Raw genomic sequence first — 18,959 nt, 5'->3', positions numbered from 1 at the left:
CTTCCTTCCTTCCTTCCTTCCTTCCTTCCTTCCTTCCTTCCTTCCTTCCTTCCTTCCTTCCTTCCTTCCTTCCTTCCTTCCTTCCTTCCTTCCTTCCTTCCTTCCTTCCTTCCTTCCTTCCTTCCTTCCTTCCTTCCTTCCTTCCTTCCTTCCTTCCTTCCTTCCTTCCTTCCTCTTATGCTGTTTATGTAATAAGAGGGGACGATACACAGAAGAGAGAGAGTGGCCCAACACACTAGACTAGCAGTCTTCTGATCAATCTGCAGCTGGCAAGGTGGGGGAGAGACTTTATTTTGCACCTGCTGGGATATGCATTGGCAGAAGCTCTGAGGGCTGGGCCTTTCCTTTTGCCTGTAAAAACAAAAAGCAGCCCTCCTCCCTCCAGCCCTGAGAGCATGGGCGTGACACTGGCAAAAGCAGCATCTCCCCTTTGGTAAAGATGACCATTGCACAGCTGCTCACTCAGAGCTCGATCGTGCTCGATCAGGCGAGATATATTTATGTCACCAGCAAAGTCTGTTCTCTTTTCTTGCGTAGGGTGAGCATTCACAGAGCCCAGCTTCGTTGACAAGAGTGCAAAAGGTGTATACTAAAAGCTTTCTGCTTTACTTGAGCGCCATGGCCGTTATTATATTTTGGCTGCTCCAAGCAATCTCTGTCCAGCCTATGCAAATTTCCAGCTCAAATTTTCCCAGCACTCAAAAAGTCCCTCCTCCCGCCAGCTATGCTTTCAGGAAGTTCAGCAGAAGCAGTCCAACTTCTGTTCCCAGTTCAGAGGAAAAGCTTTCTCGGGCCAGAGAAAGCCAGGGAATCACTGTACCGGCAAGTGCATTTCTTACAACTGGTAATCCCTCAGAACACAGAAATGAAGAAGCTGTATATGAAAATGTGATATTTCTTTGGTACACTAACCTATGTAACTAATATGCACCATTTCAGAGGACGGAGCGGACCCAACTGTGATCCCAGAGACCCAAATACCCAGCAGTAGGGAAAAGAAATCCTCTCTGTGCTCTGCAACATTACATACACAAAATGAAGGCGCGTGCATTTTATTATTGGCCCCATATACACAATACATGTGAGGATGCTTGCCTTCCCAGTGTATTTCTCAAGCTCTTGAGAGCATATGCTATTTCCATGGGAACGCAAATAAGTTCATACTTTACATTTGTGTGTGACAAAAGGGGAAAAAAACGATTTTGTGTAAAATGCCAGCAGAGAGTGTTTCTGCCCGGTCTCGAACGTGCTAACCACTACACTACAGAAACAACTGCTTGCATCCCTTTGTAGGGACTGGGAGAACAGGTGCAAAGGGCTTTGCAAGTGGACCTGCTTAAAGACTAATCAAATGCCTTGCGCCTGAAGCTCACACAATCCAGCCTAAAACATACGTCCTATCAAGCATGCGCACATATACAAGTATGCCTGTTGAGGGTCTATGCAGCGTACAGAGGGAAGGACATATTTCCACTTTGAGATCGGACGGCCAAAACTCACAAGCAAATCAAGGAATGTTACTGAGAGCTAACAGAGAACACAAAGTGCTTGTCGCAAGGACATGGCAGGCAAAGAGGTTCAGGAAGTGAATTGTTCATCGACTACTGCTTACCGAGAAAGCCAGAGAGTCTGTCCAATGAAAATAACATTGGAAAAAAAAAAAGGAGCTCAAGTTACCCACCTTGATCGGGCTCCTCCGGACCTCTCGCACCCAAAGCGAGAATCATACCCCTAGACCAACGAGCCACGGTCCTGTGATCATCTGACGGAATTGTACTCAGCGTTTCCACCCCCCTTAGGCTTCGAGGCCAAGAATGCCTATTCCTGAAGTTTGTTCCTGCCGCTGAAAGCCTTGTCGGTGTATGAGCCAAATGAATGCCCCAGTCGGCACGCTCTGACTGTCTTCATAGCTCTTCTTCTCGTCCTGAAGGTGTTGGCACATTGACATCAGGATCAATGAAGCTGGTGGCACACCCTCCCTTCCATTCGCCCGTGAAGGGTACGTATAAAAGAGCTGTTGATGCACAGAAGAAGAAATCTAGCACAACACCAACGCGGTCTGCTGATCAATTGAAAGTGGACAAAGTGAGCGAGTGAGAGCCTTCATTTTGCACCGGATCTGCATTGGCAGAAGCTCTGAGGGCTAGGAATTTTCTTTTGCCCTTGAAAAAAAGAAAAATCCAATATCACATCTGCCTGGGTGCATGAACATTGCTCAGGGAAAAGCAGCGCCACCCTTCTGTAAGAAATAGCATTGCACAACTGCTCCCTCAGCTTTCCATCCAACTATACATAAGCACGCACATATGCAGGCATGCAATTTTAATTCATCACATATTCGGAGCAAATGTGAGTGCGCTCGTCTACTCAGAATTTATTTCAAAGCGTGTCAGAGGAACTGCTTCTTCCGTTGCAACTGCAAATAAGTTCATGGCTTGAGCTTCGAGATGGTGGAACATGAAAAGTGTAAAATGCCACCCTCTGCTGTTTCTGCCCGGTCTCGAACCAGGGACCTTTCGCGTGTAAGGCGAACGTGATAACCACTACACTACAGAAACTGCTGCATGCTATGCCCTCTGGCGGTTGAGAGAATAGGGTCAAGTAACAGTGCAATTGTCTCTGTTTGAACACTTATCAAATGCCTCACGCCCAAAGCTTTACAAATGCAGCTCATCACACACACGGCGTTACAAGCATGAACACTCAGACAAGTGTGCCAGCTGAGAGGCCGTGCAGTCTGAAGATGTAAGGGCCTCTTTAGGCATTGGTATGGGACAGCCATGAATTAACAAACAAATCCAGAAAGGTGACTGAGAGCTACTTGGGACTCCTTAATGCATGGCGCAATGAGGCGGTCCGCAAAGAGGCTTAGGAAGCCCAATGTTCATCGACCATTGTCCATCCATCAGTCCAGAGTCTATAGAATTGAAAAACACATGTGTAAAAAAGTATCGGGCCAGGCACCAATCAATGGGCTCGTCCGGGATTTGAACCCGGGACCTCTCGCACCCGAAGCGAGAATCATACCCCTAGACCAACGAGCCTACACTTGCAGAGTAGTCTAGACAATATGTAGGGATTTGACTTGGCAGTTGTACCTCTTGAGGATTGTAGCACAAGAGTATCTCTTCCTAACGTTTGCTCCTAAAGCCCGTCCTCGTCCCTAAATGATGCAAAGGCTGAGCGTCTTCACAGGTCTACTCCTCATCCCGAAGGTTGGTGGACCATTGACATCAGGGTGAAAGGTGCTTGCGATACATTGTTCCTTCCTTCCTTCCTTCCTTCCTTCCTTCCTTCCTTCCTTCCTTCCTTCCTTCCTTCCTTCCTTCCTTCCTTCCTTCCTTCCTTCCTTCCTTCCTTCCTTCCTTCCTTCCTTCCTTCCTTCCTCTTATGCTGTTTATGTAATAAGAGGGGACGATACACAGAAGAGAGAGAGTGGCCCAACACACTAGACTAGCAGTCTTCTGATCAATCTGCAGCTGGCAAGGTGGGGGAGAGACTTTATTTTGCACCTGCTGGGATATGCATTGGCAGAAGCTCTGAGGGCTGGGCCTTTCCTTTTGCCTGTAAAAACAAAAAGCAGCCCTCCTCCCTCCAGCCCTGAGAGCATGGGCGTGACACTGGCAAAAGCAGCATCTCCCCTTTGGTAAAGATGACCATTGCACAGCTGCTCACTCAGAGCTCGATCGTGCTCGATCAGGCGAGATATATTTAGGTCACCAGCAAAGTCTGTTCTCTTTTCTTGCGTAGGGTGAGCATTCACAGAGCCCAGCTTCGTTGACAAGAGTGCAAAAGGTGTATACTAAAAGCTTTCTGCTTTACTTGAGCGCCATGGCCGTTATTATATTTTGGCTGCTCCAAGCAATCTCTGTCCAGCCTATGCAAATTTCCAGCTCAAATTTTCCCAGCACTCAAAAAGTCCCTCCTCCCGCCAGCTATGCTTTCAGGAAGTTCAGCAGAAGCAGTCCAACTTCTGTTCCCAGTTCAGAGGAAAAGCTTTCTCGGGCCAGAGAAAGCCAGGGAATCACTGTACCGGCAAGTGCATTTCTTACAACTGGTAATCCCTCAGAACACAGAAATGAAGAAGCTGTATATGAAAATGTGATATTTCTTTGGTACACTAACCTATGTAACTAATATGCACCATTTCAGAGGACGGAGCGGACCCAACTGTGATCCCAGAGACCCAAATACCCAGCAGTAGGGAAAAGAAATCCTCTCTGTGCTCTGCAACATTACATACACAAAATGAAGGCGCGTGCATTTTATTATTGGCCCCATATACACAATACATGTGAGGATGCTTGCCTTCCCAGTGTATTTCTCAAGCTCTTGAGAGCATATGCTATTTCCATGGGAACGCAAATAAGTTCATACTTTACATTTGTGTGTGACAAAAGGGGAAAAAAACGATTTTGTGTAAAATGCCAGCAGAGAGTGTTTCTGCCCGGTCTCGAACGTGCTAACCACTACACTACAGAAACAACTGCTTGCATCCCTTTGTAGGGACTGGGAGAACAGGTGCAAAGGGCTTTGCAAGTGGACCTGCTTAAAGACTAATCAAATGCCTTGCGCCTGAAGCTCACACAATCCAGCCTAAAACATACGTCCTATCAAGCATGCGCACATATACAAGTATGCCTGTTGAGGGTCTATGCAGCGTACAGAGGGAAGGACATATTTCCACTTTGAGATCGGACGGCCAAAACTCACAAGCAAATCAAGGAATGTTACTGAGAGCTAACAGAGAACACAAAGTGCTTGTCGCAAGGACATGGCAGGCAAAGAGGTTCAGGAAGTGAATTGTTCATCGACTACTGCTTACCGAGAAAGCCAGAGAGTCTGTCCAATGAAAATAACATTGGAAAAAAAAAAAAGGAGCTCAAGTTACCCACCTTGATCGGGCTCCTCCGGACCTCTCGCACCCAAAGCGAGAATCATACCCCTAGACCAACGAGCCACGGTCCTGTGATCATCTGACGGAATTGTACTCAGCGTTTCCACCCCCCTTAGGCTTCGAGGCCAAGAATGCCTATTCCTGAAGTTTGTTCCTGCCGCTGAAAGCCTTGTCGGTGTATGAGCCAAATGAATGCCCCAGTCGGCACGCTCTGACTGTCTTCATAGCTCTTCTTCTCGTCCTGAAGGTGTTGGCACATTGACATCAGGATCAATGAAGCTGGTGGCACACCCTCCCTTCCATTCGCCCGTGAAGGGTACGAATAAAAGAGCTGTTGATGCACAGAAGAAGAAATCTAGCACAACACCAACGCGGTCTGCTGATCAATTGAAAGTGGACAAAGTGAGCGAGTGAGAGCCTTCATTTTGCACCGGATCTGCATTGGCAGAAGCTCTGAGGGCTAGGAATTTTCTTTTGCCCTTGAAAAAAAGAAAAATCCAATATCACATCTGCCTGGGTGCATGAACATTGCTCAGGGAAAAGCAGCGCCACCCTTCTGTAAGAAATAGCATTGCACAACTGCTCCCTCAGCTTTCCATCCAACTATACATAAGCACGCACATATGCAGGCATGCAATTTTAATTCATCACATATTCGGAGCAAATGTGAGTGCGCTCGTCTACTCAGAATTTATTTCAAAGCGTGTCAGAGGAACTGCTTCTTCCGTTGCAACTGCAAATAAGTTCATGGCTTGAGCTTCGAGATGGTGGAACATGAAAAGTGTAAAATGCCACCCTCTGCTGTTTCTGCCCGGTCTCGAACCAGGGACCTTTCGCGTGTAAGGCGAACGTGATAACCACTACACTACAGAAACTGCTGCATGCTATGCCCTCTGGCGGTTGAGAGAATAGGGTCAAGTAACAGTGCAATTGTCTCTGTTTGAACACTTATCAAATGCCTCACGCCCAAAGCTTTACAAATGCAGCTCATCACACACACGGCGTTACAAGCATGAACACTCAGACAAGTGTGCCAGCTGAGAGGCCGTGCAGTCTGAAGATGTAAGGGCCTCTTTAGGCATTGGTATGGGACAGCCATGAATTAACAAACAAATCCAGAAAGGTGACTGAGAGCTACTTGGGACTCCTTAATGCATGGCGCAATGAGGCGGTCCGCAAAGAGGCTTAGGAAGCCCAATGTTCATCGACCATTGTCCATCCATCAGTCCACAGTCTATAGAATTGAAAAACACATGTGTAAAAAAGTATCGGGCCAGGCACCAATCAATGGGCTCGTCCGGGATTTGAACCCGGGACCTCTCGCACCCGAAGCGAGAATCATACCCCTAGACCAACGAGCCTACACTTGCAGAGTAGTCTAGACAATATGTAGGGATTTGACTTGGCAGTTGTACCTCTTGAGGATTGTAGCACAAGAGTATCTCTTCCTAACGTTTGCTCCTAAAGCCCGTCCTCGTCCCTAAATGATGCAAAGGCTGAGCGTCTTCACAGGTCTACTCCTCATCCCGAAGGTTGGTGGACCATTGACATCAGGGTGAAAGGTGCTTGCGATACACTGTTCCTTCCTTCCTTCCTTCCTTCCTTCCTTCCTTCCTTCCTTCCTTCCTTCCTTCCTTCCTTCCTTCCTTCCTTCCTTCCTTCCTTCCTTCCTTCCTTCCTTCCTTCCTTCCTTCCTTCCTTCCTTCCTTCCTTCCTTCCTTCCTTCCTCTTATGCTGTTTATGTAATAAGAGGGGACGATACACAGAAGAGAGAGAGTGGCCCAACACACTAGACTAGCAGTCTTCTGATCAATCTGCAGCTGGCAAGGTGGGGGAGAGACTTTATTTTGCACCTGCTGGGATATGCATTGGCAGAAGCTCTGAGGGCTGGGCCTTTCCTTTTGCCTGTAAAAACAAAAAGCAGCCCTCCTCCCTCCAGCCCTGAGAGCATGGGCGTGACACTGGCAAAAGCAGCATCTCCCCTTTGGTAAAGATGACCATTGCACAGCTGCTCACTCAGAGCTCGATCGTGCTCGATCAGGCGAGATATATTTAGGTCACCAGCAAAGTCTGTTCTCTTTTCTTGCGTAGGGTGAGCATTCACAGAGCCCAGCTTCGTTGACAAGAGTGCAAAAGGTGTATACTAAAAGCTTTCTGCTTTACTTGAGCGCCATGGCCGTTATTATATTTTGGCTGCTCCAAGCAATCTCTGTCCAGCCTATGCAAATTTCCAGCTCAAATTTTCCCAGCACTCAAAAAGTCCCTCCTCCCGCCAGCTATGCTTTCAGGAAGTTCAGCAGAAGCAGTCCAACTTCTGTTCCCAGTTCAGAGGAAAAGCTTTCTCGGGCCAGAGAAAGCCAGGGAATCACTGTACCGGCAAGTGCATTTCTTACAACTGGTAATCCCTCAGAACACAGAAATGAAGAAGCTGTATATGAAAATGTGATATTTCTTTGGTACACTAACCTATGTAACTAATATGCACCATTTCAGAGGACGGAGCGGACCCAACTGTGATCCCAGAGACCCAAATACCCAGCAGTAGGGAAAAGAAATCCTCTCTGTGCTCTGCAACATTACATACACAAAATGAAGGCGCGTGCATTTTATTATTGGCCCCATATACACAATACATGTGAGGATGCTTGCCTTCCCAGTGTATTTCTCAAGCTCTTGAGAGCATATGCTATTTCCATGGGAACGCAAATAAGTTCATACTTTACATTTGTGTGTGACAAAAGGGGAAAAAAACGATTTTGTGTAAAATGCCAGCAGAGAGTGTTTCTGCCCGGTCTCGAACGTGCTAACCACTACACTACAGAAACAACTGCTTGCATCCCTTTGTAGGGACTGGGAGAACAGGTGCAAAGGGCTTTGCAAGTGGACCTGCTTAAAGACTAATCAAATGCCTTGCGCCTGAAGCTCACACAATCCAGCCTAAAACATACGTCCTATCAAGCATGCGCACATATACAAGTATGCCTGTTGAGGGTCTATGCAGCGTACAGAGGGAAGGACATATTTCCACTTTGAGATCGGACGGCCAAAACTCACAAGCAAATCAAGGAATGTTACTGAGAGCTAACAGAGAACACAAAGTGCTTGTCGCAAGGACATGGCAGGCAAAGAGGTTCAGGAAGTGAATTGTTCATCGACTACTGCTTACCGAGAAAGCCAGAGAGTCTGTCCAATGAAAATAACATTGGGAAAAAAAAAAAGGAGCTCAAGTTACCCACCTTGATCGGGCTCCTCCGGACCTCTCGCACCCAAAGCGAGAATCATACCCCTAGACCAACGAGCCACGGTCCTGTGATCATCTGACGGAATTGTACTCAGCGTTTCCACCCCCCTTAGGCTTCGAGGCCAAGAATGCCTATTCCTGAAGTTTGTTCCTGCCGCTGAAAGCCTTGTCGGTGTATGAGCCAAATGAATGCCCCAGTCGGCACGCTCTGACTGTCTTCATAGCTCTTCTTCTCGTCCTGAAGGTGTTGGCACATTGACATCAGGATCAATGAAGCTGGTGGCACACCCTCCCTTCCATTCGCCCGTGAAGGGTACGTATAAAAGAGCTGTTGATGCACAGAAGAAGAAATCTAGCACAACACCAACGCGGTCTGCTGATCAATTGAAAGTGGACAAAGTGAGCGAGTGAGAGCCTTCATTTTGCACCGGATCTGCATTGGCAGAAGCTCTGAGGGCTAGGAATTTTCTTTTGCCCTTGAAAAAAAGAAAAATCCAATATCACATCTGCCTGGGTGCATGAACATTGCTCAGGGAAAAGCAGCGCCACCCTTCTGTAAGAAATAGCATTGCACAACTGCTCCCTCAGCTTTCCATCCAACTATACATAAGCACGCACATATGCAGGCATGCAATTTTAATTCATCACATATTCGGAGCAAATGTGAGTGCGCTCGTCTACTCAGAATTTATTTCAAAGCGTGTCAGAGGAACTGCTTCTTCCGTTGCAACTGCAAATAAGTTCATGGCTTGAGCTTCGAGATGGTGGAACATGAAAAGTGTAAAATGCCACCCTCTGCTGTTTCTGCCCGGTCTCGAACCAGGGACCTTTCGCGTGTAAGGCGAACGTGATAACCACTACACTACAGAAACTGCTGCATGCTATGCCCTCTGGCGGTTGAGAGAATAGGGTCAAGTAACAGTGCAATTGTCTCTGTTTGAACACTTATCAAATGCCTCACGCCCAAAGCTTTACAAATGCAGCTCATCACACACACGGCGTTACAAGCATGAACACTCAGACAAGTGTGCCAGCTGAGAGGCCGTGCAGTCTGAAGATGTAAGGGCCTCTTTAGGCATTGGTATGGGACAGCCATGAATTAACAAACAAATCCAGAAAGGTGACTGAGAGCTACTTGGGACTCCTTAATGCATGGCGCAATGAGGCGGTCCGCAAAGAGGCTTAGGAAGCCCAATGTTCATCGACCATTGTCCATCCATCAGTCCAGAGTCTATAGAATTGAAAAACACATGTGTAAAAAAGTATCGGGCCAGGCACCAATCAATGGGCTCGTCCGGGATTTGAACCCGGGACCTCTCGCACCCGAAGCGAGAATCATACCCCTAGACCAACGAGCCTACACTTGCAGAGTAGTCTAGACAATATGTAGGGATTTGACTTGGCAGTTGTACCTCTTGAGGATTGTAGCACAAGAGTATCTCTTCCTAACGTTTGCTCCTAAAGCCCGTCCTCGTCCCTAAATGATGCAAAGGCTGAGCGTCTTCACAGGTCTACTCCTCATCCCGAAGGTTGGTGGACCATTGACATCAGGGTGAAAGGTGCTTGCGATACACTGTTCCTTCCTTCCTTCCTTCCTTCCTTCCTTCCTTCCTTCCTTCCTTCCTTCCTTCCTTCCTTCCTTCCTTCCTTCCTTCCTTCCTTCCTTCCTTCCTTCCTTCCTTCCTTCCTTCCTTCCTTCCTTCCTTCCTTCCTTCCTTCCTTCCTTCCTTCCTTCCTTCCTTCCTCTTATGCTGTTTATGTAATAAGAGGGGACGATACACAGAAGAGAGAGAGTGGCCCAACACACTAGACTAGCAGTCTTCTGATCAATCTGCAGCTGGCAAGGTGGGGGAGAGACTTTATTTTGCACCTGCTGGGATATGCATTGGCAGAAGCTCTGAGGGCTGGGCCTTTCCTTTTGCCTGTAAAAACAAAAAGCAGCCCTCCTCCCTCCAGCCCTGAGAGCATGGGCGTGACACTGGCAAAAGCAGCATCTCCCCTTTGGTAAAGATGACCATTGCACAGCTGCTCACTCAGAGCTCGATCGTGCTCGATCAGGCGAGATATATTTAGGTCACCAGCAAAGTCTGTTCTCTTTTCTTGCGTAGGGTGAGCATTCACAGAGCCCAGCTTCGTTGACAAGAGTGCAAAAGGTGTATACTAAAAGCTTTCTGCTTTACTTGAGCGCCATGGCCGTTATTATATTTTGGCTGCTCCAAGCAATCTCTGTCCAGCCTATGCAAATTTCCAGCTCAAATTTTCCCAGCACTCAAAAAGTCCCTCCTCCCGCCAGCTATGCTTTCAGGAAGTTCAGCAGAAGCAGTCCAACTTCTGTTCCCAGTTCAGAGGAAAAGCTTTCTCGGGCCAGAGAAAGCCAGGGAATCACTGTACCGGCAAGTGCATTTCTTACAACTGGTAATCCCTCAGAACACAGAAATGAAGAAGCTGTATATGAAAATGTGATATTTCTTTGGTACACTAACCTATGTAACTAATATGCACCATTTCAGAGGACGGAGCGGACCCAACTGTGATCCCAGAGACCCAAATACCCAGCAGTAGGGAAAAGAAATCCTCTCTGTGCTCTGCAACATTACATACACAAAATGAAGGCGCGTGCATTTTATTATTGGCCCCATATACACAATACATGTGAGGATGCTTGCCTTCCCAGTGTATTTCTCAAGCTCTTGAGAGCATATGCTATTTCCATGGGAACGCAAATAAGTTCATACTTTACATTTGTGTGTGACAAAAGGGGAAAAAAACGATTTTGTGTAAAATGCCAGCAGAGAGTGTTTCTGCCCGGTCTCGAACGTGCTAACCACTACACTACAGAAACAACTGCTTGCATCCCTTTGTAGGGACTGGGAGAACAGGTGCAAAGGGCTTTGCAAGTGGACCTGCTTAAAGACTAATCAAATGCCTTGCGCCTGAAGCTCACACAATCCAGCCTAAAACATACGTCCTATCAAGCATGCGCACATATACAAGTATGCTGTTGAGGGTCTATGCAGCGTACAGAGGGAAGGACATATTTCCACTTTGAGATCGGATGGCCAAAACTCACAAGCAAATCAAGGAATGTTACTGAGAGCTAACAGAGAACACAAGTGCTTGTCGCAAGGACATGGCAGCAAAGAGGTTCAGGAAGTGAATTGTTCATCGACTACTGCTTACCGAGAAAGCCAGAGAGTCTGTCCAATGAAAATAACATTGGGAAAAAAAAAAAAGGAGCTCAAGTTACCCACCTTGATCGGGCTCCTCCGGACCTCTCGCACCCAAAGCGAGAATCATACCCCTAGACCAACGAGCACGGTCCTGTGATCATCTGACGGAATTGTACTCAGCGTTTCCACCCCCCTTAGGCTTCGAGGCCAAGATGCCTATTCTGAAGTTTGTTCCTGCCGCTGAAAGCCTTGTCGGTGTATGAGCCAAATGAATGCCCCAGTCGGCACGCTCTGACTGTCTTCATAGCTCTTCTTCTCGTCTGAAGGTGTTGGCACATTGACATCAGGATCAATGAAGCTGGTGGCACACCCTCCCTTGCATTCGCCCGTGAAGGGTACGTATAAAAGAGCTGTTGATGCACAGAAGAAGAAATCTAGCACAACACCAACGCGGTCTGCTGATCAATTGAAAGTGACAAAGTGAGCGAGTGAGAGCCTTCATTTTGCACCGGATCTGCATTGCAGAAGCTCTGAGGCTAGGAATTTTCTTTGCCCTTGAAAAAAAGAAAAATCCAATATCACATCTGCCTGGGTGCATGAACATTGCTCAGGGAAAAGCAGCGCCACCTTCTGTAAGAAATAGCATGCACAACTGCTCCCTCAGCTTTCCATCCAACTATACATAAGCACGCACATATGCAGGCATGCAATTTTAATTCATCACATATTCGGAGCAAATGTGAGTGCGCTCGTCTACTCAGAATTTATTTCAAAGCGTGTCAGAGGAACTGCTTCTTCCGTTGCAACTGCAAATAAGTTCATGGCTTGAGCTTCGAGATGGTGGAACATGAAAAGTGTAAAATGCCACCCTCTGCTGTTTCTGCCCGGTCCGAACCCAGGGACCTTTCGCGTGGTAAGGCGAACGTGATAACCACTACACTCAGAAACTGCTGCATGCTATGCCCTCTGGCGGTTGAGAGAATAGGGTCAAGTAACAGTGCAATTGTCTCTGTTTGAACACTTATCAAATGCCTCACGCCCAAAGCTTTACAAATGCAGCTCATCACACACACGGCGTTACAAGCATGAACACTCAGACAAGTGTGCCAGCTGAGAGGCCGTGCAGTCTGAAGATGTAAGGGCCTCTTTAGGCATTGGTATGGGACAGCCATGAATTAACAAACAAATCCAGAAAGGTGACTGAGAGCTACTTGGGACTCCTTAATGCATGGCGCAATGAGGCGGTCCGCAAAGAGGCTTAGGAAGCCCAATGTTCATCGACCATTGTCCATCCATCAGTCCAGAGTCTATAGATTTGAAAAACACATGTGTAAAAAAGTTCGGGCCAGGCACCAATCAATGGGCTCGTCCGGGATTTGAACCCGGGACCTCTCGCACCCGAAGCGAGAATCATACCCCTAGACCAACGAGCCTACACTTGCAGAGTAGTCTAGACAATATGTAGGGATTTGACTTGGCAGTTGTACCTCTTGAGGATTGTAGCACAAGAGTATCTCTTCCTAACGTTTGCTCCTAAAGCCCGTCCTCGTCCCTAAATGATGCAAGGCTGAGCGTCTTCACAGGTCTACTCCTCAGCCCGAAGTTGGTGGACCATTGACATCAGGTGAAAGGTGCTTGCGATACACGGTTCCTTCCTTCCTTCCTTCCTTTCCTTCCTTCCTTCCTGCCTCTCTCTTTCTCCTTCCTCCTCTTCCTTCCTTCCTTCCTTCCTTCCTTCCTTCCTGCCTTCCTTCCTTCCTTCCTTCCTTCCTTCCTTCCTTCCTTCCTTTCCTTCCTTCCTTCCTTCCTTCCTTCCTTCCTTCTTCCTTCCTTCCTTCCTTCCTTCCTTCCTTCCTTCCCTTCCTCTATTCCTTCCTCTTATGCTGTTTATGTAATAAGAGGGGACGATACACAGAAGAGAGAGAGTGGCCCAACACACTAGACTAGCAGTCTTCTGATCAATCTGCAGCTGGCAAGGTGGGGGAAAGACTTTATTTTGCACCTGCTGGGATATGCATTGGCAGAAGCTCTGAGGGCTGGGCCTTTCCTTTTGCCTGTAAAAACAAAAAGCAGCCCTCCTCCCTCCAGCCCTGAGAGCATGGGTGTGACACTGGCAAAAGCAGCATCTCCCCTTTGGTAAAGATGACCATTGCAAAGCTGCTCACTCAGAGCTCGATCGTGCTCGATCAGGCGAGATATATTTAGGTCACCAGCAAAGTCTGTTCTCTTTTCTTGCGTAGGGTGAGCATTCACAGAGCCCAGCTTCGTTGACAAGAGTGCAAAAGGTGTATACTAAAAGCTTTCTGCTTTACTTGAGCGCCATGGCCGTTATTATATTTTGGCTGCTCCAAGCAATCTCTGTCCAGCCTATGCAAATTTCCAGCTCAAATTTTCCCAGCACTCAAAAAGTCCCTCCTCCCGCCAGCTATGCTTTCAGGAAGTTCAGCAGAAGCAGTCCAACTTCTGTTCCCAGTTCAGAGGAAAAGCTTTCTCGGGCCAGAGAAAGCCAGGGAATCACTGTACCGGCAAGTGCATTTCTTACAACTGGTAATCCCTCAGAACACAGAAATGAAGAAGCTGTATATGAAAATGTGATATTTCTTTGGTACACTAACCTATGTAACTAATATCCACCATTTCAGAGGACGGAGCGGACCCAACTGTGATCCCAGAGACCCAAATACCCAGCAGTAGGGAAAAGAAATCCTCTCTGTGCTCTGCAACATTACATACACAAAATGAAGGCGCGTGCATTTTATTATTGGCCCCATATACACAATACATGTGAGGATGCTTGCCTTCCCAGTGTATTTCTCAAGCTCTTGAGAGCATATGCTATTTCCATGGGAACGCAAATAAGTTCATACTTTACATTTGTGTGTGACAAAAGGGGAAAAAAACGATTTTGTGTAAAATGCCAGCAGAGAGTGTTTCTGCCCGGTCTCGAACGTGCTAACCACTACACTACAGAAACAACTGCTTGCATCCCTTTGTAGGGACTGGGAGAACAGGTGCAAAGGGCTTTGCAAGTGGACCTGCTTAAAGACTAATCAAATGCCTTGCGCCTGAAGCTCACACAATCCAGCCTAAAACATACGTCCTATCAAGCATGCGCACATATACAAGTATGCCTGTTGAGGGTCTATGCAGCGTACAGAGGGAAGGACATATTTCCACTTTGAGATCGGACGGCCAAAACTCACAAGCAAATCAAGGAATGTTACTGAGAGCTAACAGAGAACACAAAGTGCTTGTCGCAAGGACATGGCAGGCAAAGAGGTTCAGGAAGTGAATTGTTCATCGACTACTGCTTACCGAGAAAGCCAGAGAGTCTGTCCAATGAAAATAACATTGGAAAAAAAAAAAAGGAGCTCAAGTTACCCACCTTGATCGGGCTCCTCCGGACCTCTCGCACCCAAAGCGAGAATCATACCCCTAGACCAACGAGCCACGGTCCTGTGATCATCTGACGGAATTGTACTCAGCGTTTCCACCCCCCTTAGGCTTCGAGGCCAAGAATGCCTATTCCTGAAGTTTGTTCCTGCCGCTGAAAGCCTTGTCGGTGTATGAGCCAAATGAATGCCCCAGTCGGCACGCTCTGACTGTCTTCATAGCTCTTCTTCTCGTCCTGAAGGTGTTGGCACATTGACATCAGGATCAATGAAGCTGGTGGCACACCCTCCCTTCCATTCGCCCGTGAAGGGTACGTATAAAAGAGCTGTTGATGCACAGAAGAAGAAATCTAGCACAACACCAACGCGGTCTGCTGATCAATTGAAAGTGGACAAAGTGAGCGAGTGAGAGCCTTCATTTTGCACCGGATCTGCATTGGCAGAAGCTCTGAGGGCTAGGAATTTTCTTTTGCCCTTGAAAAAAAGAAAAATCCAATATCACATCTGCCTGGGTGCATGAACATTGCTCAGGGAAAAGCAGCGCCACCCTTCTGTAAGAAATAGCATTGCACAACTGCTCCCTCAGCTTTCCATCCAACTATACATAAGCACGCACATATGCAGGCATGCAATTTTAATTCATCACATATTCGGAGCAAATGTGAGTGCGCTCGTCTACTCAGAATTTATTTCAAAGCGTGTCAGAGGAACTGCTTCTTCCGTTGCAACTGCAAATAAGTTCATGGCTTGAGCTTCGAGATGGTGGAACATGAAAAGTGTAAAATGCCACCCTCTGCTGTTTCTGCCCGGTCTCGAACCAGGGACCTTTCGCGTGTAAGGCGAACGTGATAACCACTACACTACAGAAACTGCTGCATGCTATGCCCTCTGGCGGTTGAGAGAATAGGGTCAAGTAACAGTGCAATTGTCTCTGTTTGAACACTTATCAAATGCCTCACGCCCAAAGCTTTACAAATGCAGCTCATCACACACACGGCGTTACAAGCATGAACACTCAGACAAGTGTGCCAGCTGAGAGGCCGTGCAGTCTGAAGATGTAAGGGCCTCTTTAGGCATTGGTATGGGACAGCCATGAATTAACAAACAAATCCAGAAAGGTGACTGAGAGCTACTTGGGACTCCTTAATGCATGGCGCAATGAGGCGGTCCGCAAAGAGGCTTAGGAAGCCCAATGTTCATCGACCATTGTCCATCCATCAGTCCAGAGTCTATAGAATTGAAAAACACATGTGTAAAAAAGTATCGGGCCAGGCACCAATCAATGGGCTCGTCCGGGATTTGAACCCGGGACCTCTCGCACCTGAAGCGAGAATCATACCCCTAGACCAACGAGCCTACACTTGCAGAGTAGTCTAGACAATATGTAGGGATTTGACTTGGCAGTTGTACCTCTTGAGGATTGTAGCACAAGAGTATCTCTTCCTAACGTTTGCTCCTAAAGCCCGTCCTCGTCCCTAAATGATGCAAAGGCTGAGCGTCTTCACAGGTCTACTCCTCATCCCGAAGGTTGGTGGACCATTGACATCAGGGTGAAAGGTGCTTGCGATACACTGTTCCTTCCTTCCTTCCTTCCTTCCTTCCTTCCTTCCTTCCTTCCTTCCTTCCTTCCTTCCTTCCTTCCTTCCTTCCTTCCTTCCTTCCTTCCTTCCTTCCTTCCTTCCTTCCTTCCTTCCTTCCTTCCTTCCTTCCTTCCTTCCTTCCTTCCTTCCTTCCTTCCTTCCTTCCTTCCTTCCTTCCTCTTATGCTGTTTATGTAATAAGAGGGGACGATACACAGAAGAGAGAGAGTGGCCCAACACACTAGACTAGCAGTCTTCTGATCAATCTGCAGCTGGCAAGGTGGGGGAAAGACTTTATTTTGCACCTGCTGGGATATGCATTGGCAGAAGCTCTGAGGGCTGGGCCTTTCCTTTTGCCTGTAAAAACAAAAAGCAGCCCTCCTCCCTCCAGCCCTGAGAGCATGGGTGTGACACTGGCAAAAGCAGCATCTCCCCTTTGGTAAAGATGACCATTGCAAAGCTGCTCACTCAGAGCTCGATCGTGCTCGATCAGGCGAGATATATTTAGGTCACCAGCAAAGTCTGTTCTCTTTTCTTGCGTAGGGTGAGCATTCACAGAGCCCAGCTTCGTTGACAAGAGTGCAAAAGGTGTATACTAAAAGCTTTCTGCTTTACTTGAGCGCCATGGCCGTTATTATATTTTGGCTGCTCCAAGCAATCTCTGTCCAGCCTATGCAAATTTCCAGCTCAAATTTTCCCAGCACTCAAAAAGTCCCTCCTCCCGCCAGCTATGCTTTCAGGAAGTTCAGCAGAAGCAGTCCAACTTCTGTTCCCAGTTCAGAGGAAAAGCTTTCTCGGGCCAGAGAAAGCCAGGGAATCACTGTACCGGCAAGTGCATTTCTTACAACTGGTAATCCCTCAGAACACAGAAATGAAGAAGCTGTATATGAAAATGTGATATTTCTTTGGTACACTAACCTATGTAACTAATATCCACCATTTCAGAGGACGGAGCGGACCCAACTGTGATCCCAGAGACCCAAATACCCAGCAGTAGGGAAAAGAAATCCTCTCTGTGCTCTGCAACATTACATACACAAAATGAAGGCGCGTGCATTTTATTATTGGCCCCATATACACAATACATGTGAGGATGCTTGCCTTCCCAGTGTATTTCTCAAGCTCTTGAGAGCATATGCTATTTCCATGGGAACGCAAATAAGTTCATACTTTACATTTGTGTGTGACAAAAGGGGAAAAAAACGATTTTGTGTAAAATGCCAGCAGAGAGTGTTTCTGCCCGGTCTCGAACGTGCTAACCACTACACTACAGAAACAACTGCTTGCATCCCTTTGTAGGGACTGGGAGAACAGGTGCAAAGGGCTTTGCAAGTGGACCTGCTTAAAGACTAATCAAATGCCTTGCGCCTGAAGCTCACACAATCCAGCCTAAAACATACGTCCTATCAAGCATGCGCACATATACAAGTATGCCTGTTGAGGGTCTATGCAGCGTACAGAGGGAAGGACATATTTCCACTTTGAGATCGGACGGCCAAAACTCACAAGCAAATCAAGGAATGTTACTGAGAGCTAACAGAGAACACAAAGTGCTTGTCGCAAGGACATGGCAGGCAAAGAGGTTCAGGAAGTGAATTGTTCATCGACTACTGCTTACCGAGAAAGCCAGAGAGTCTGTCCAATGAAAATAACATTGGAAAAAAAAAAAAGGAGCTCAAGTTACCCACCTTGATCGGGCTCCTCCGGACCTCTCGCACCCAAAGCGAGAATCATACCCCTAGACCAACGAGCCACGGTCCTGTGATCATCTGACGGAATTGTACTCAGCGTTTCCACCCCCCTTAGGCTTCGAGGCCAAGAATGCCTATTCCTGAAGTTTGTTCCTGCCGCTGAAAGCCTTGTCGGTGTATGAGCCAAATGAATGCCCCAGTCGGCACGCTCTGACTGTCTTCATAGCTCTTCTTCTCGTCCTGAAGGTGTTGGCACATTGACATCAGGATCAATGAAGCTGGTGGCACACCCTCCCTTCCATTCGCCCGTGAAGGGTACGTATAAAAGAGCTGTTGATGCACAGAAGAAGAAATCTAGCACAACACCAACGCGGTCTGCTGATCAATTGAAAGTGGACAAAGTGAGCGAGTGAGAGCCTTCATTTTGCACCGGATCTGCATTGGCAGAAGCTCTGAGGGCTAGGAATTTTCTTTTGCCCTTGAAAAAAAGAAAAATCCAATATCACATCTGCCTGGGTGCATGAACATTGCTCAGGGAAAAGCAGCGCCACCCTTCTGTAAGAAATAGCAATGCACAACTGCTCCCTCAGCTTTCCATCCAACTATACATAAGCACGCACATATGCAGGCATGCAATTTTAATTCATCACATATTCGGAGCAAATGTGAGTGCGCTCGTCTACTCAGAATTTATTTCAAAGCGTGTCAGAGGAACTGCTTCTTCCGTTGCAACTGCAAATAAGTTCATGGCTTGAGCTTCGAGATGGTGGAACATGAAAAGTGTAAAATGCCACCCTCTGCTGTTTCTGCCCGGTCTCGAACCAGGGACCTTTCGCGTGTAAGGCGAACGTGATAACCACTACACTACAGAAACTGCTGCATGCTATGCCCTCTGGCGGTTGAGAGAATAGGGTCAAGTAACAGTGCAATTGTCTCTGTTTGAACACTTATCAAATGCCTCACGCCCAAAGCTTTACAAATGCAGCTCA

At 47.3% G+C, this 18,959-nt stretch overlaps 10 non-coding genes across 10 annotated transcripts; all 10 read right to left on the bottom strand.

Moving 5' to 3' along the window:
• Positions 1-2,485: 2,485 nt before the first annotated feature.
• On the bottom strand, positions 2,486-2,558 carry TRNAV-UAC (transfer RNA valine (anticodon UAC)). The gene has a single exon. It is a non-coding gene; the product is annotated as a tRNA-Val (tRNA).
• Positions 2,559-2,972: 414 nt separating this feature from the next.
• On the bottom strand, positions 2,973-3,044 carry TRNAP-CGG (transfer RNA proline (anticodon CGG)). The gene has a single exon. It is a non-coding gene; the product is annotated as a tRNA-Pro (tRNA).
• Positions 3,045-5,699: 2,655 nt separating this feature from the next.
• On the bottom strand, positions 5,700-5,772 carry TRNAV-UAC (transfer RNA valine (anticodon UAC)). Its single transcript has one exon. It is a non-coding gene; the product is annotated as a tRNA-Val (tRNA).
• Positions 5,773-6,186: 414 nt separating this feature from the next.
• Positions 6,187-6,258, bottom strand: TRNAP-CGG (transfer RNA proline (anticodon CGG)). The gene has a single exon. It is a non-coding gene; the product is annotated as a tRNA-Pro (tRNA).
• A 2,679-nt stretch (positions 6,259-8,937) lies between these two features.
• TRNAV-UAC (transfer RNA valine (anticodon UAC)) lies at positions 8,938-9,010 on the bottom strand. Its single transcript has one exon. It is a non-coding gene; the product is annotated as a tRNA-Val (tRNA).
• Positions 9,011-9,424: 414 nt separating this feature from the next.
• TRNAP-CGG (transfer RNA proline (anticodon CGG)) lies at positions 9,425-9,496 on the bottom strand. The gene has a single exon. It is a non-coding gene; the product is annotated as a tRNA-Pro (tRNA).
• Positions 9,497-12,669: 3,173 nt separating this feature from the next.
• Positions 12,670-12,741, bottom strand: TRNAP-CGG (transfer RNA proline (anticodon CGG)). The gene has a single exon. It is a non-coding gene; the product is annotated as a tRNA-Pro (tRNA).
• A 2,756-nt stretch (positions 12,742-15,497) lies between these two features.
• Positions 15,498-15,570, bottom strand: TRNAV-UAC (transfer RNA valine (anticodon UAC)). The gene has a single exon. It is a non-coding gene; the product is annotated as a tRNA-Val (tRNA).
• Positions 15,571-15,984: 414 nt separating this feature from the next.
• On the bottom strand, positions 15,985-16,056 carry TRNAL-CAG (transfer RNA leucine (anticodon CAG)). Its single transcript has one exon. It is a non-coding gene; the product is annotated as a tRNA-Leu (tRNA).
• A 2,715-nt stretch (positions 16,057-18,771) lies between these two features.
• Positions 18,772-18,844, bottom strand: TRNAV-UAC (transfer RNA valine (anticodon UAC)). Its single transcript has one exon. It is a non-coding gene; the product is annotated as a tRNA-Val (tRNA).
• Positions 18,845-18,959: the final 115 nt, after the last annotated feature.

The sequence above is a fragment of the Ambystoma mexicanum genome, chromosome 2q (genome assembly GCF_040938575.1).
Source record: "Ambystoma mexicanum isolate Mex_15411 chromosome 2q, UKY_AmexF1_1, whole genome shotgun sequence".
NCBI classification, from domain to species: Eukaryota; Metazoa; Chordata; class Amphibia; order Caudata; family Ambystomatidae; genus Ambystoma; species Ambystoma mexicanum.
This window is presented reverse-complemented; position numbering and strand designations above follow the sequence as displayed.